Consider the following 13,339-nt stretch of genomic DNA (forward strand, 5'->3'; position numbering starts at 1 on the left):
GGTAACTGGATGTGAGAGGAGGATATGACTGTCATGATTTAAGTAAGAGACACTAAGGGAAGGTGGAAGAATGAAAAAAGTATAAAGAATAAGTTGGACACTCCAAATTTGACCTGGAGCAATATTCAAATTTATTTCTTAGCAACTATTATTCATCTTAACAAGATTTTATCACAACAATAGCTATATTTAATTTTGTTTTGCGTCATAGCACCTGTAGTGGGCTCAGTGGTGGCCCTTAAAAAGATAATCCATGTCCTAATCCCTGGAACCTGTGAATGTGACCTTATGTGGGGGGAAAAACAAAAGCCTTTGCAGATGTAATTAAGTTAAGGATTTAGGGATGGGGAGATTATCCTAGATTACGTGAATGAGCCCTAATGCCATCACAAGTGTTTTTATAAGAGAAAGGCAGAGGGAGATTTGATAGACACACAGAAGACTCAGAAGAGGAGGAAGCCATGTGACCATGAGGGAGATTGGAGTGAGGCGGCCACAAGCCAGGGACACCTGCAGCCACTAGAAGCTAGAAAAGGCGAGGGACAGATTCTCTCCGGTAGAGCCTCTGGAGGGAGCACCACCCTGCTGACACCTTGATTCCAGACTTCTGGCCTCCAGAACTGTAAGAGATGAGTTTCTGTGGTTCTAAGCCACACAGTTTATGGTAATTTGTTCTTAGCAGCTCTAGGAAACTAATACATTACCTTAGTTACACTACTTTCTGATGTGTTTCTAGAACTTCAACTGCTTTTAAATTTCCTAGTCTTCCATTGTTGCTTATATTTATTTGTTCTACTAATAGAAACTTAAAAGAGCACTCAAGAGAGGACTATTATGTTTTGGACCCAAAGATGTTTTAATCTATGAGGAGAAATCATAATGCTTCCTGATCTTATCAAATGAAGTTTTAATTGTGGATTTTTTTTCTTCAGATCCCATTCTTTAACTTTAGAACTTTGTAGCTATTAAGAACTTTATATAACTGACAAAAGAAGATACCATATGTCATCCTGTCATTGAAGGCTAATTTATATGGTGAAAACAACAAAAAGTGTGGGTAAAACATTTTTTAAAATCTTAATAGCATGAAAAAATGATAATACAGTAAGAAATTATGAGGCCAAAAATGAAGAGAAACCATTTACCCAGAACAGAAGGACAGAATCAAGCCCAGGACATTAGCAGGGAGTCTAATAAGACAGGATGAACCAGAAGTACAACAGCCCTCACAGAATTATGGCCAGTTTTCAAATCACCTGTCCTGACAAGGCTTAAACTTGCTTTAAAGTGATTCTGAATTAGTAGTAACCCAGGAATCTGGCAGAGGCAAGTGCAACTCTTCTCTGAAGTAAAGCACCTCAATTCTTGGCCTTAACGTATTTCTACAAATAATTTTTCAAATACAATGTCCAAACTGTAGCCAAAGAATAACAAGAACCCTCCCCCCCCCACATCAGACTCGATAAGCAAAAGGAAGCAGAAATAACAAACCAAACCAGACCAACAGCATCTGCAGGCATTGGATTTAACAGGTACATACTATAAAACAGCTGTGCAAAATAAGTTTAAATAAATGAGAAACAAGGGTGACGATATAGCTAGGAAAAGAAAGGGTTAGTTAACTGGATCATAGGTTGTTATAACTAAGCAATCCAGTTAGAAAGAAAATAATGTCAGACTAGATTAGGAAGACAAAAAGATAGAAAATACAGAAGATATGGTAGACTTAGAAGAAGCAGTATGAAAATCTAAAATACAATCAGATGGAGTCCCCCAAGGGGAGGATAAGAGGGCAGAGGGCAATACTTGAAGAAAGGATGGTTGATGTTGTCGAGCAAATGATGAAAAACAGGAGTTCTGACTCAAGAAGCTCAACACATCCCAAGCAATACAAATAAAAGTGAAATAAATAGCGAAACTAAAGAAAACCAAAAAATAAAGTGTTAAAAATTGGCCAGAGAAAATGAAATATATTATCCTCAAAAAGGCAACCATTAGTAGCAATCAGAAATTATCTGATTTCTTCATCAGAACAACAGAAGGCAGAAGACAATGGAAAAATATCTTTAATATAGTTAAAAGAAAATAACCATCAACCTAGAATTCTACAGCAACCAAAAATATCTATCAGGGATCAGGAAAAAAATTTTTTTTCAGACAAAAACTAAGAGAGTTTGCCAAGAGCACAGTCTCACTATAGGAAATTATAAAAAGGTGCCTTTTAGGCAAAAAGAAAATGATCCCAGATGGAAAGTCCGAGTTGGGAGAAAAAATAAAGGGTAAAAAAGCTAACACGTAGATGGGTAACTCCAAATGTATTAAATAATAAAAAGAATGTCTTGTAGGGTTGTGAATAGATATACTATGCAAACGTTAACAGTAAGAAGGCTGGTATACTGTATTAATATCAGATGAAATTGACCTTAAGGCAAGAATCAATACTAAATTAATGACAGTCACTTTACAGTAATAAAAGGTCAATTGACCAGGAAGCTATAGCCAGTTAAAATGCGTAAGCCCTTAATAAAATGACCTCAAAAAAAGTGAAAGCTGAGAAATAGAGGAATCCACCAGCATAATGGGAGATTTTTAAGTCTCAGTAATTAAAAGAACAGCAGACAAAAATCTGTAAGAATATATGATTTGAATGGCAAAATGAGAAAAGTTGACCTAATGGTCATATATAAAATACTGACCATAACTACTACCATATTACAAATACTTCTAAAGCACATACAGATAAGTTATGAAAATTGACCATATACTGGCTATAAAGCATTCTCAGCAAATTTAAAAGGATTGTAATTAATCAGACTCTGTTCCCTCACCACACTGCAGTTAAATTAGAAATCAATTACAAAACAACAACATAAAAGTAAATCCTTGTGTGGGAGTCAAAAAAGAAATCATAGGGCTTCCCTGGTGGCGCAGTGGTTGAGAGTCCACCTGCCGATGCAGGGGACACGGGTTCGTGCCCTGGTCCGGGAGGATCCCACATGCCGCGGAGCGGCTGGGCCCGTGAGCCATGGCCGCTGAGCCTGCGCGTCCGGAGCCTGTGCTCCGCAACGGGAGAGGCCACAACAGTGAGAGGCCCGCGTACCGCAAAAAAAAAAAAAATCATAGTGATCTTATAAGATGTTTTTAACACAGTGATAATGAAAATACTTCATATCAAACCTGGTTGGGGATGCAGCTAAAGCAGTATTTAGAGGAAAACATTTCATCTTAAAAGTGTATACTGGCCTTTGAAAAGGACAAAGTCTACAAATAAATGAGATAAGCATTCATCTCTTGAAGTTAGAGAGAGAGCAACAATGTAAACTCAAATAAAATAGAAAGCATGAGAAAACTAAAAAATGAACAGAGATAAATAAGCCAGGAAGTAAGCATGCAGTAAACAGGAAAACAAAACACCACACAGGAAAAACTCTGCTATCTTGGAGGATGCAAACTTAGGTGGTAAAACTATAAACATAAGCCAGAAAGTTAGTACCATAAAAAGTCAAAACAGAGCTTACTTTTAGGGGAAGGAGTAATTTTGAATGGGATGAGGTGGGCAGAGGGCTTCTGAGATGCTGGCCAACTATATAGGGTGGTTACACAGGTGTTTGCTTCATAATAATACTATTATTAAAATTTTTATTTTGAGAACACTACGGATTTACCTGTAGTTATTATAAATAATACAGAGGGATCCCAAGTACTTTTTACCCAGTTTCCTCTAAGGAAACAACTTGTAAAACTATATATAGTGCAATACCACAGTCGGGATATTGACATGGATACAGTTAAGATACAGAACATTTCCATCGCCACAAGCATGCCTCCTGTTGCTCTTTATAACCACACCCACTTACTTCCAGCTCCACACATGCCCACCTCCTCAACCCCTGGCAACCACTAATCTGTTTTCCATTTCAATCATTTTATCATTTCAAGAATGTTATGTGAATGGAACCATAGGGTGTGCATCCTTTGGCTTTTTTCACTCAGCATAATTCTCTGGATATTTCTCCAGGCTGTTGTGTGTATCCGTAGTCCATTCCTCTTCACTGTTGCACAGTATTCCATGGTATACCATGGAAGTTTCTAATTTTTCTAGGAAGTTTCTAATTTTGAAGTCCAATTTATAGATTTTTCTCCTATGTCTTTTGCTAGAAGTTTTATAGTTTTACATCTTACATTTAAGTCCCTGATCCATTTTGAGTTAATTTTTTAATAAGGTATGACTTGGTTTTTAGACAGATTTGAGGGTTTTTTTTAAACTATAGTTTGTTTAACCATGCACCCATAAAAGTTCATCAGGGTTGTTTGAAGTTTTTAACTATTACAAAGAAACTTCTATAAATATTTGTGTACAGGTTTTGTGTGAACATAGGTTTTCAGTTCTGTGGGATAAATGCCCAGGAGTGCAATTGCTGGGTCATATTTCATTTTAGTATTTTAAGAAAATGGCAAACTATTTTCACTAGTAATATATGAGTGATCCTATTTCTCTGCATCCTCACTAGCATTTGGTGTTGTCACTATTTTTTAATCTTAGTCACTGTTAGGTGCACATGATATCTCATTGTGGGTTTAATTTGCATTTCCCTAATGGCTAATGGTGTTGAACATCTTTTCGTGTATTTGCCAGCTGTATATCCTCTTTGGTGAATGTCTGTTCATATCTTTGGTCATTTTCTAAGTGGATTGTGTGTGTGTTGTACTGTTGAGTTTTGAGCATTCTTTGTATATTCTAGAAAAAAATCTTCTGTCAGATAACGTGGTATGCAAATAAATCCTCCCAGTCTGTTGCTTATCTTTTCATTCTGTTAACAGGATCTGTCACGGAGGAAGTTCTAATTTTGATCAAGTCTGATTTGTCCATTTTTCCTCTTATAAGCTGTGATTTCGGAGTTGAGTCCAATAATTCTTTCCCTTCTCCTAGGTCCCAAATAATTTCTCCTATGTTTTTTTGCTAAAAGCTGCATAGTTTTACATTTTAAAGTACAGGATCCATTTTGAGTTAGTTTTTAATAAGGTGTGAAACTTGGAGAGAGGTTCTTTTCTCCCCTCATGGATGTTCTAAATCTCCAGCGCTATTTGTTGAAGTGGTTTTCTTGCTTTTTGTATAACATCAGTTGAGCTCATTTGTGTGCATCTGTTTCTGGGTTTTCTGTTCTGTTTCATTGATCTTTATGTTTATTTCTGCATCAATATCACACACCTTGATTACTATGGCTATAGGTAGTAGGCTGAATGGTGGCTCCTCAAAATATGGCCACATCCTAATCCCCAGAACCCATGAATATCACTTTATATGGCAAAAGGGTGAATATTATCTTATATGCCAAAAGTTGTGATTAAGTTAAGGCTCTTGAGAGGAAGTTTCCAGTGAACCCCTAGTTTCTTGGGTTGAAGATTTCTTTTTGAGGAGATTTTAATTACAAGTTCATAGGGCTTAATAATCATAGAGCTATTCCAATGATCTGTTTCATATTGGGTGACTTTCTACTTTTTCACTTGTACAAGTGTGTTTGTAATTGCTAGTTCAGGCATTTTTATGATGGTTACTCTATAATCTTTCTCAGATAATTCTAACATCTCTATCACCTTGGTATTAGCATCTGTTGAATGTACTTTTTCATTCAATTTGAGCTCTACCTGGTTCTTGGGATGACAATGACTTTTCAATTTAATTTGGGACATTTTGGTTAACATGTTATAGGACTCTGGATATTCTTTAGGCCTTCCTTTTGGCTGCTTTTTTCTGACTCCACTCCAGGAGAAGGAAGGAGTGGTGCCTTGTTACTACCAGGTGGAGGTAAAAGTCCAGGTTCCCACTTGGCCTCCTCCGACATCCAAGCTGGGGTACTCCTCATTACTGCTGGGTGGAGATGGGAGTTCCAGCCTCCCTACAGGCCTCCACTTATACCGTCTTTCCTGGGAGTGATAGGAGTACCTGAAATCTATTCCTTCCCCTCTATACTCACCAGAACTGCTTTAATTCTATAATTTGCCATTTCTTGTCTGGTCTGGGACAGTTACTTTATAAATAGGAACCCCCCCTTGGAATTCTTTCATAAATCCCTGTACCCTTCAGAATAAAATCCAAAACAAATAGAGGCCTTCAGGATTTGGGTCCAACTGAGTTTTCCGGCACTATCTCAGTCCACTATATATCTCTGTACTCCATCCGCAACAAGCCATTTTTTCCTGGGATGTGGGGCCTGACAGAACTGAGGCCACGAGGCAATAAGAAAACAAGAGAAAAAATAACACATTCACTTTTTCCTCGCATCTCCTCCCCCTCAACAGTCTCTTGCCATTCCTCCTGCGGACTGAATCCAACCAGAAGCAAGAAGCCAGAGGGCAAGAGAGCCTGGTAAAAAACTCCATGGAGATCGGCCCCCCAGGCCACAGAGCAGGGAAGGGAAGGGTAAAGAACGGATGTGGCTGGGAGGAGCAGCCAGATGGAGAGTAACCAGCACACTGAACTTCAAGTCAATCTAAGTTTTAGAGCAGCTATGAGCCAAAAGTCTCAAATTGCCAAAGGCCATTCTTATCCCTCAAGATAATAAAAGTTTCTAACAGAGTTCATCAGTGTGTAAATACCAGCATCCCAGGTCTCAATTCAAATGTAAGGGTGTTAGGCAAAATTCCCCTTTCATTGTATGGGTAGCATCATTATTTTGCTCTCTATGCTTTCAAAATTCTTCATATCTCAAAAAAGAATTAAATAATTATACCCATAATCATAATCTGGTTAATATAATACAGTTGGTTAAATACATACCCAACTATTCTCACTAACCAAAACATCTTCTCATGCCGCTTACAATAGCCATTTTCTAGGATGTAGAATGTTTTTTTTTATTTTCAGGGAAAACATTATTCTTCAGCAGAATCATTTAAATCCACCCAATGGACTTTTAAACAAATAGATAATCTTGACATTATATGTGGTTAAATGCTGCACAATACCTGCTAGAATCCATAAGTAGAACAACTTGTACTATATATTTTGGATACTAAGTGAATATTAAAAATGAATTTTTAAAATGAACTTTAACATTTTAAGAGTGAAGATTAAGCACTTACACTGTCAATAAACTTGAAAGCAGTATTTCTTAGACTAATCACAATTGAATAACAGGGGATTCCACCAAATAGACATTTAGTAAATAACTTCACGGGTAATTTCAGATGCCCATTTCTTTTCCCTTAGAGGCAACCACATAAAATTCTTTTAGCTGTGTGAATATTTACCCCCTGTATTTCTAAAAAACCTGCTTTTATTGCCACTTTTGTGTTTTTTGACTGCACCCGCAGCTTGTGGGATCTTAGTTTCCTGACCAGGGATTGAACCCAGGCCCTCAGTAGGGAAAGTGCCAAGTCCTAACCATGGGACCACCAGGGAATTCCCTATTTCCACTTTTTAAAAAGTTATAATCTATTAACTTTCCACCAGTGGAAAAGGGGGTTTAGCTTTCTCATGAGCCCCACCATGACCACCATACATTAACACTCACTCTTCCCACCCCCTACTATAGTTTTATCAAAATTTAGTCAGATCATTATTCACTGTTTACATTACTTGAACAATGTAAACCACTTTCACAACTAAGCCATGTTTCTTTTCCTTCTCTGAAAATCTTTTTGTTTTTCTTGCTTTTAGTTTTCTTATTTTTTAAGATTTTTAAAAACTTAATTTATTTTTTATTTTTGGCTGCATTGGGTCTTTGTTGCCTGCACACGGGCTTTCTCTAGTGGCGTGCGGGGGCTACTCTTCATTGTGGTGCGCGGGCTTCTCATTGTGGTGGCTTCTTTTGTTGCGGAGCACGGGCTGTAGGTGCGCAGGCTTCAGTAGTTGTAGCACATGGGCTCAGTAGTTGTGGCTCGTGGGCTCTAGAGCACAGGCTCAGTAGCTGTGGCACACTGGCTTAGTTGCTCCACTGCCTGTAGGATCTTCCTGGACCAGGGCTTGAACCCATGTCCTGCATTGGCAGGCTGATTCTTAACTACTGCACCACCAGGGAAGCCCCTGCTTTTAGTTTTCGATGCACGTTTCACTATTTTATCCCCATAACCTCCCTTTGCTGGATCTTCTGTTTCCTGGCTCCCATATATTCCGCTTTATTAGTTTAATACCTCTTTTTGGTGGGGCACATCTTCCAGTAGCTTCCAGAGAAAAAATATATGGGTGGCCAATTTTCTGAGATCTTGCATGTCTGCAAGTGTCTTTATTTACTTTCCACTTGATTGGCTAGGTATAGTATTCTATATTAGAAACCATTTTTCCTCCAGATTTTGAAAGCATTGCTCTATTGTTCCCTAGTTTGCTGTATTGCTGTTGAGAAGTTGAATGCCATTATTTTTCCTGATTCTTTTTTTTTTTTTTTTTTTTGCTGTACGCGGGCCTCTCACTGCCGTGGCCTCTCCCGTTGAGGAGCACAGGCTCCGGACGCGCAGGCTCAGCAGCCATGGCCCACAGGCCCAGCCGCTCCGCGGCACGTGGGATCCTCCCAGACCGGGGCACGAACCCGTGTCCCCTGCATTGGCAGGCGGACTCTCAACCACTGCACCACCAGGGAAGCCCTTTCCTGATTCTTTTGCATGGGAAGATTTAAATATCTTTCTGTTGTCCCGAGGGTTCTGATATTTTGTAATGATGTGCTTCAGTTTTGCTCTATATGCATGTTATGGGTCAGACACCGTGGTGGGCCTTTCAGCCTGGACACTCATGTCTGTCAATTCTAGGAAATCTTTTTGAATCAATAATCTTAATAATTATTTTCCTTCCATTTTCTCTGTTCTCTCTGTAACTCCTAATATTAACACTTTGTTCCTTCTGGAAGCTCCTCCGATTTTCTTATCATTTCTTCCTATACATGATCTTTTGATCTACTTTCAGGAGATAGTCGTAACTTTTTTTTCCCACTCATCTATTGAATTTTTGTTATTATACTTTGTTCTCTGAATTTTCCTTTTTAAAAGCACCCCATTTTTGTTTCATAGGTGCCACATCCTCTATCTCTGAGGATATTAATAGGTTTTTAGAAATTTCCTGTTCTAAGAATAGTTCCTGTTTCCTCCAAGTTGCTTTTCCCTGCTTGCTTGTTGCTTCAGCATCCGTATGCCATGTTATGAGCTTTTCTCTTGTGGGCCTAAGATCTCTACTCATATTTAAGAGTAAGAAACTAAAAAGCTGTTTGGACATTATGCGAATGGGTTGGGTTTGTCAACTGTGGATGCATTGTGGAATGACCTAGCTAGACCATTTTGTTGAAAATCCCAGTGATTTCGCATCTTTAAAATTTTTCCCTTTATGATCAGATTGTGCAGAGAAGTCTGCCACCTCTTGCCTAGAAAGGGGGAAAGTCTTCTCAGGGGTCTCATGATTCAATATGAAAACTTCCACTTATTAACTATGTTTTCAGATTAGTCCCCCCTCCCCCCCGCATACTCTCATACTCATCTCTCTCTTATTCCAGGCACTACTGTGGTGACCAGTGCTGCTTGGGCACTCATCACATTCCCACAGATGCAACTTAACAGCCTCACCATAGCCCTGTACCATATGCTTCTCACCTCCCTCCCCGGGCCTCTCTGATGCTGTAACGTGGGGATGTCATGATGACCTGCTCTATGCTCATGTAGGCAAAACCCAGAAGTGTAGGGGAATTAACACTCCATGGGGTAAAGTTTTTACTGAGGGACATGGGAGCTAATGAATAAATGCTTTCCATCTCTCCCCTCAGACTAATGGCCCTGTAGGATCAAGCAATCATCCACGCACAGCAGTGGCCATGTTGGCTAACACCTCCCCATACTGGCTTCTCCTCCTTTTCTGCCTTGTACCCCTCTTCATTGCTTTTCTCCGTGAGATCACACTTCCCAACAAAATACTCATTCCCAAGTCTTTGTCTCAAACTCTGCTTTCTGAGATACCTTAGCTAAGACACCTCAGCTTCAACTATCCTTCAACTCTCCCCTTTCCCACACTGATCTTGCTAGCCCGGGCTCTCAGTTTTAATCAGCCTGAGAAAGTAACACTGACTCTTAACTGCCATTCAGAGAAAACACAGTGTTCTCGTTTAGTCATTGATCACAGGAAAGTCCTATTCTCATTCTTTATCATATTTACTCCCTTCATTTTTTTCCTTTGATCCAACTTCAAATAGAAATATAATAATAATACCTGTATAAATAAAAGTTAAGTTTAACTAAACAGAAATTTTGAGACCACCTAAGGGGGGAAAAGATACCACAGAATTTCAGTATAGTATAAAATATCTATACAGTCCCTATAAGGTTGGTTTAATCAGATCTGATACATATTTCCCAAATCAAATCTCGGAACCAGAGTCAGATGTTTGAGATATAGACTGTGCTCAAAAATCCATTTCATACAGTGACTGTATCTACTTAAGTAAAGAGTTCTTCCATAAGAGATAAGAAGCATATCAGAAGAAAGTTTTTTAAAACTGCAAAACTATTTCAATCCCATCTATTCTATCCTTGGAAAATATACTACTACCCCCATCTCTCTGAGCTTAGAGTCAATTACCCAAGCAAATACATGTCCTAGTTACTATTGCTATGTAGCAAATTACCTCAAAACTTAGTTGTGCTTCCAGAGAGAAAAAAATACAAAGCATTAGGAATCAAAATGGCTCCAGACTTTGCAACAGTTGCACCAGAAACAAGAAGACAATGGTGAAACACTCAAAATTCTGAAAGAAAATTACCTCCAACTTGGAATTCGATACTGAACTAAACCTTCAAGTAATATTGAGTCAGATATGCAAAAGTTTCAAAAAAGATTCCCTTCCCATGAACTTTTTTCAGGAAGCTACCGAAGAATGTGGTCTACCAAAAGCAGAGGGCAAAACAAGAAAGAGAGGGCATGGATACAGGAGGACTAGAGCTAGACCATAGTCTACTTATGAGCAGAAAATGACTGTGCTCATGTCAGGCATCAGTACCTGGCCCCTGCTCAGCCCCACCAGATGCCCCCCAAATGGAAATCTTTCATTTCCCGGAATCGTTCACAGCCTTGCTCCCTGAATTCCCCAAAAGGGCCCTTCTGAATTTTCAGGAAACCTGAATCCATTTAATGCCCGCAGACTATGATGACCTTAGTCTGCTCGGGCTGCTGTAACAAAATGCTATAGACTGGGTGGCTTCAACAACAAACATTTATTGCTCACAGTTCAGAAGGCTGAGAAGTCCAAGATCAAGGTGCCAACAGATCCCTGTCTGGTGAGAGCCTACTTCCTGGTTTGCACATGTCTGGTTGTGTCCTCACATGACAGAGAACAGAGAGAGAAAGCAAGCTCTCTCTTGTGTCTTCTTATAATGGCACTAATCCCACCATGAAAGCCTCACTTTAACTACCTAATTACCTCCCAAAGGCCCCATCTCCAAATACTGTCACACTGTGGAGGTCAGGGCTTCAACATATGAATTTGGGGGGAACACATTTAGTCCACAGCAACGACTGAGTCTAACAGTAGCACTTTTGTCCTCTTTCTTTGCACAGCTAAATTTGTGCTTCTTACTCAGTTTTCAAATCTAAACAGCATACTGCTTAGAAATCCGTACATTAGAGGTAAAACTAAAAAGAAAAGCAAAGGAACAAGTCATCCTCCTGAGGGAAGATGGAGGGGGAAGGTGACACAGAGTATTTCTGAGATCATTTTAGATGGTGGTACCGGTTTTCACTTTATTATTACTCAATAAACTGTATATTATGTTTATATTCTTTTCTGTATGTATGATTATCTCATAATTTAAGTAATATAGAATTTAGACTCATCTGATAAAGCTCTTATCTCTTGTACCTCGGATGTCATGAAATTTAGTGACAGAAAGAACAAAACGTGGCAAAATGCAGTCCAAATCTGGAACCTGGCTCTTAGCCACATTAATGAGCGTTGGTAGTACAAATAAACCAGAACAGAAAGAGTTGACCACACTGCATCTAGATAAAGGGGCAAATGATTGCTTTATATTCCTTTAATTTAAATTGATTTCATATTTTATAAATGACACAAATACCTATCAAATTTTCTCCTGCCATCCCTTTCCTATCTTCTTATTGTCATATGACCTAGAAACCTTGATAATCCATAACTCATCTCCACTTCAGTATTCAGTTAGTGTCTAACTCCTATTGATTGTATATCTAAAATAGCCCTTGTAACTACCCTTCTCTTTCCATTACTCTGCCCTGGTGCTGTTGTAGACCCTCCTGAGAAACTCTGATTGTTATTATATAATCTGCAAGCAGGCCTCCCAGACTCCAGTTTTTACCTTCTTCAATCTATCTTCAACAGTGCCACCAGAATTCAGCTTCTAAACTGTAGACTTTTTTTATTGTGGTAAAATATATGTATCATAAAATTTTACTATTTTAATAATTTTTAAGCATACAGTTCAGTGGCATTAAGTACATTAATTGTTGTGCAACCATCACCACCATCCATCTCCAGAAATTCTTCATCATCACAAACTGAAACTCTGTACCCAATAAACAATCATTCCCCATTCCCACCTTCCCCAGCCCCTAGTAACCACTACTCTACTTTCCATCTCTATGAATTTGACTATTCTGGGTACCTCATACAAGTGGAATCATACAATATTTGTCCTTTTGTGTTTGGTTTCTTTCACCTAGTATGATGTCCTCAACGTTCATCTATGTTGTAGCACATGACAAAATTTCTTTCCTTTTTAAGGCTGAATAATAGTCCATTGTATGTGTACACCACATTTTGTTTATCCATTTATCTGTCAATAGACTTTTGGGTTGTTTCTACCTTTCGGCTATTGTGAATAATGCTGCAACAAACAAGGATGTATAAATAGTTGTTCAAGTCCCTGCTTTCAATTCTCTTGGGTATATCCCTAAAGTAGAATTGCTGGATCATATGGTAAATTCTTTGTTTAATTTTTTGAAGGACATGCCATTCTGTTTTCCATAGCAGCTGCACCATTTCATAGTTCCACCAGAAATGCACAAAAGAGTTCCAATTTCTTCACATCCTGGCCAACAACAGCCCTCCTAACGTGTGTGAAGTGGTATCTGTATGTGTTTTTTTTTTTTTAACATCTTTATTGGGGTATAATTGCTTTACAATGGTGTGTTAGTTTCTGCTTTATAACAAAGTGAATCAGTTATACATATACATATGTTCCCATATCTCTTCCCTCTTGCGTCTCCCTCCCTCCCACCACCCCATCCCACCCCTCCAGGTGGTCACAAAGCACCGAGCTGATCTCCCTGTGCTATGCAGCTGCTTCCCACTAGCTATCTACCTTACGTTTTGTGGTGTATATATGTCCATACCTC

The sequence above is a fragment of the Leucopleurus acutus genome (assembly GCF_964270905.1).
Source record: "Leucopleurus acutus genome assembly, chromosome: 1".
Taxonomy (NCBI): domain Eukaryota; kingdom Metazoa; phylum Chordata; class Mammalia; order Artiodactyla; family Delphinidae; genus Leucopleurus; species Leucopleurus acutus.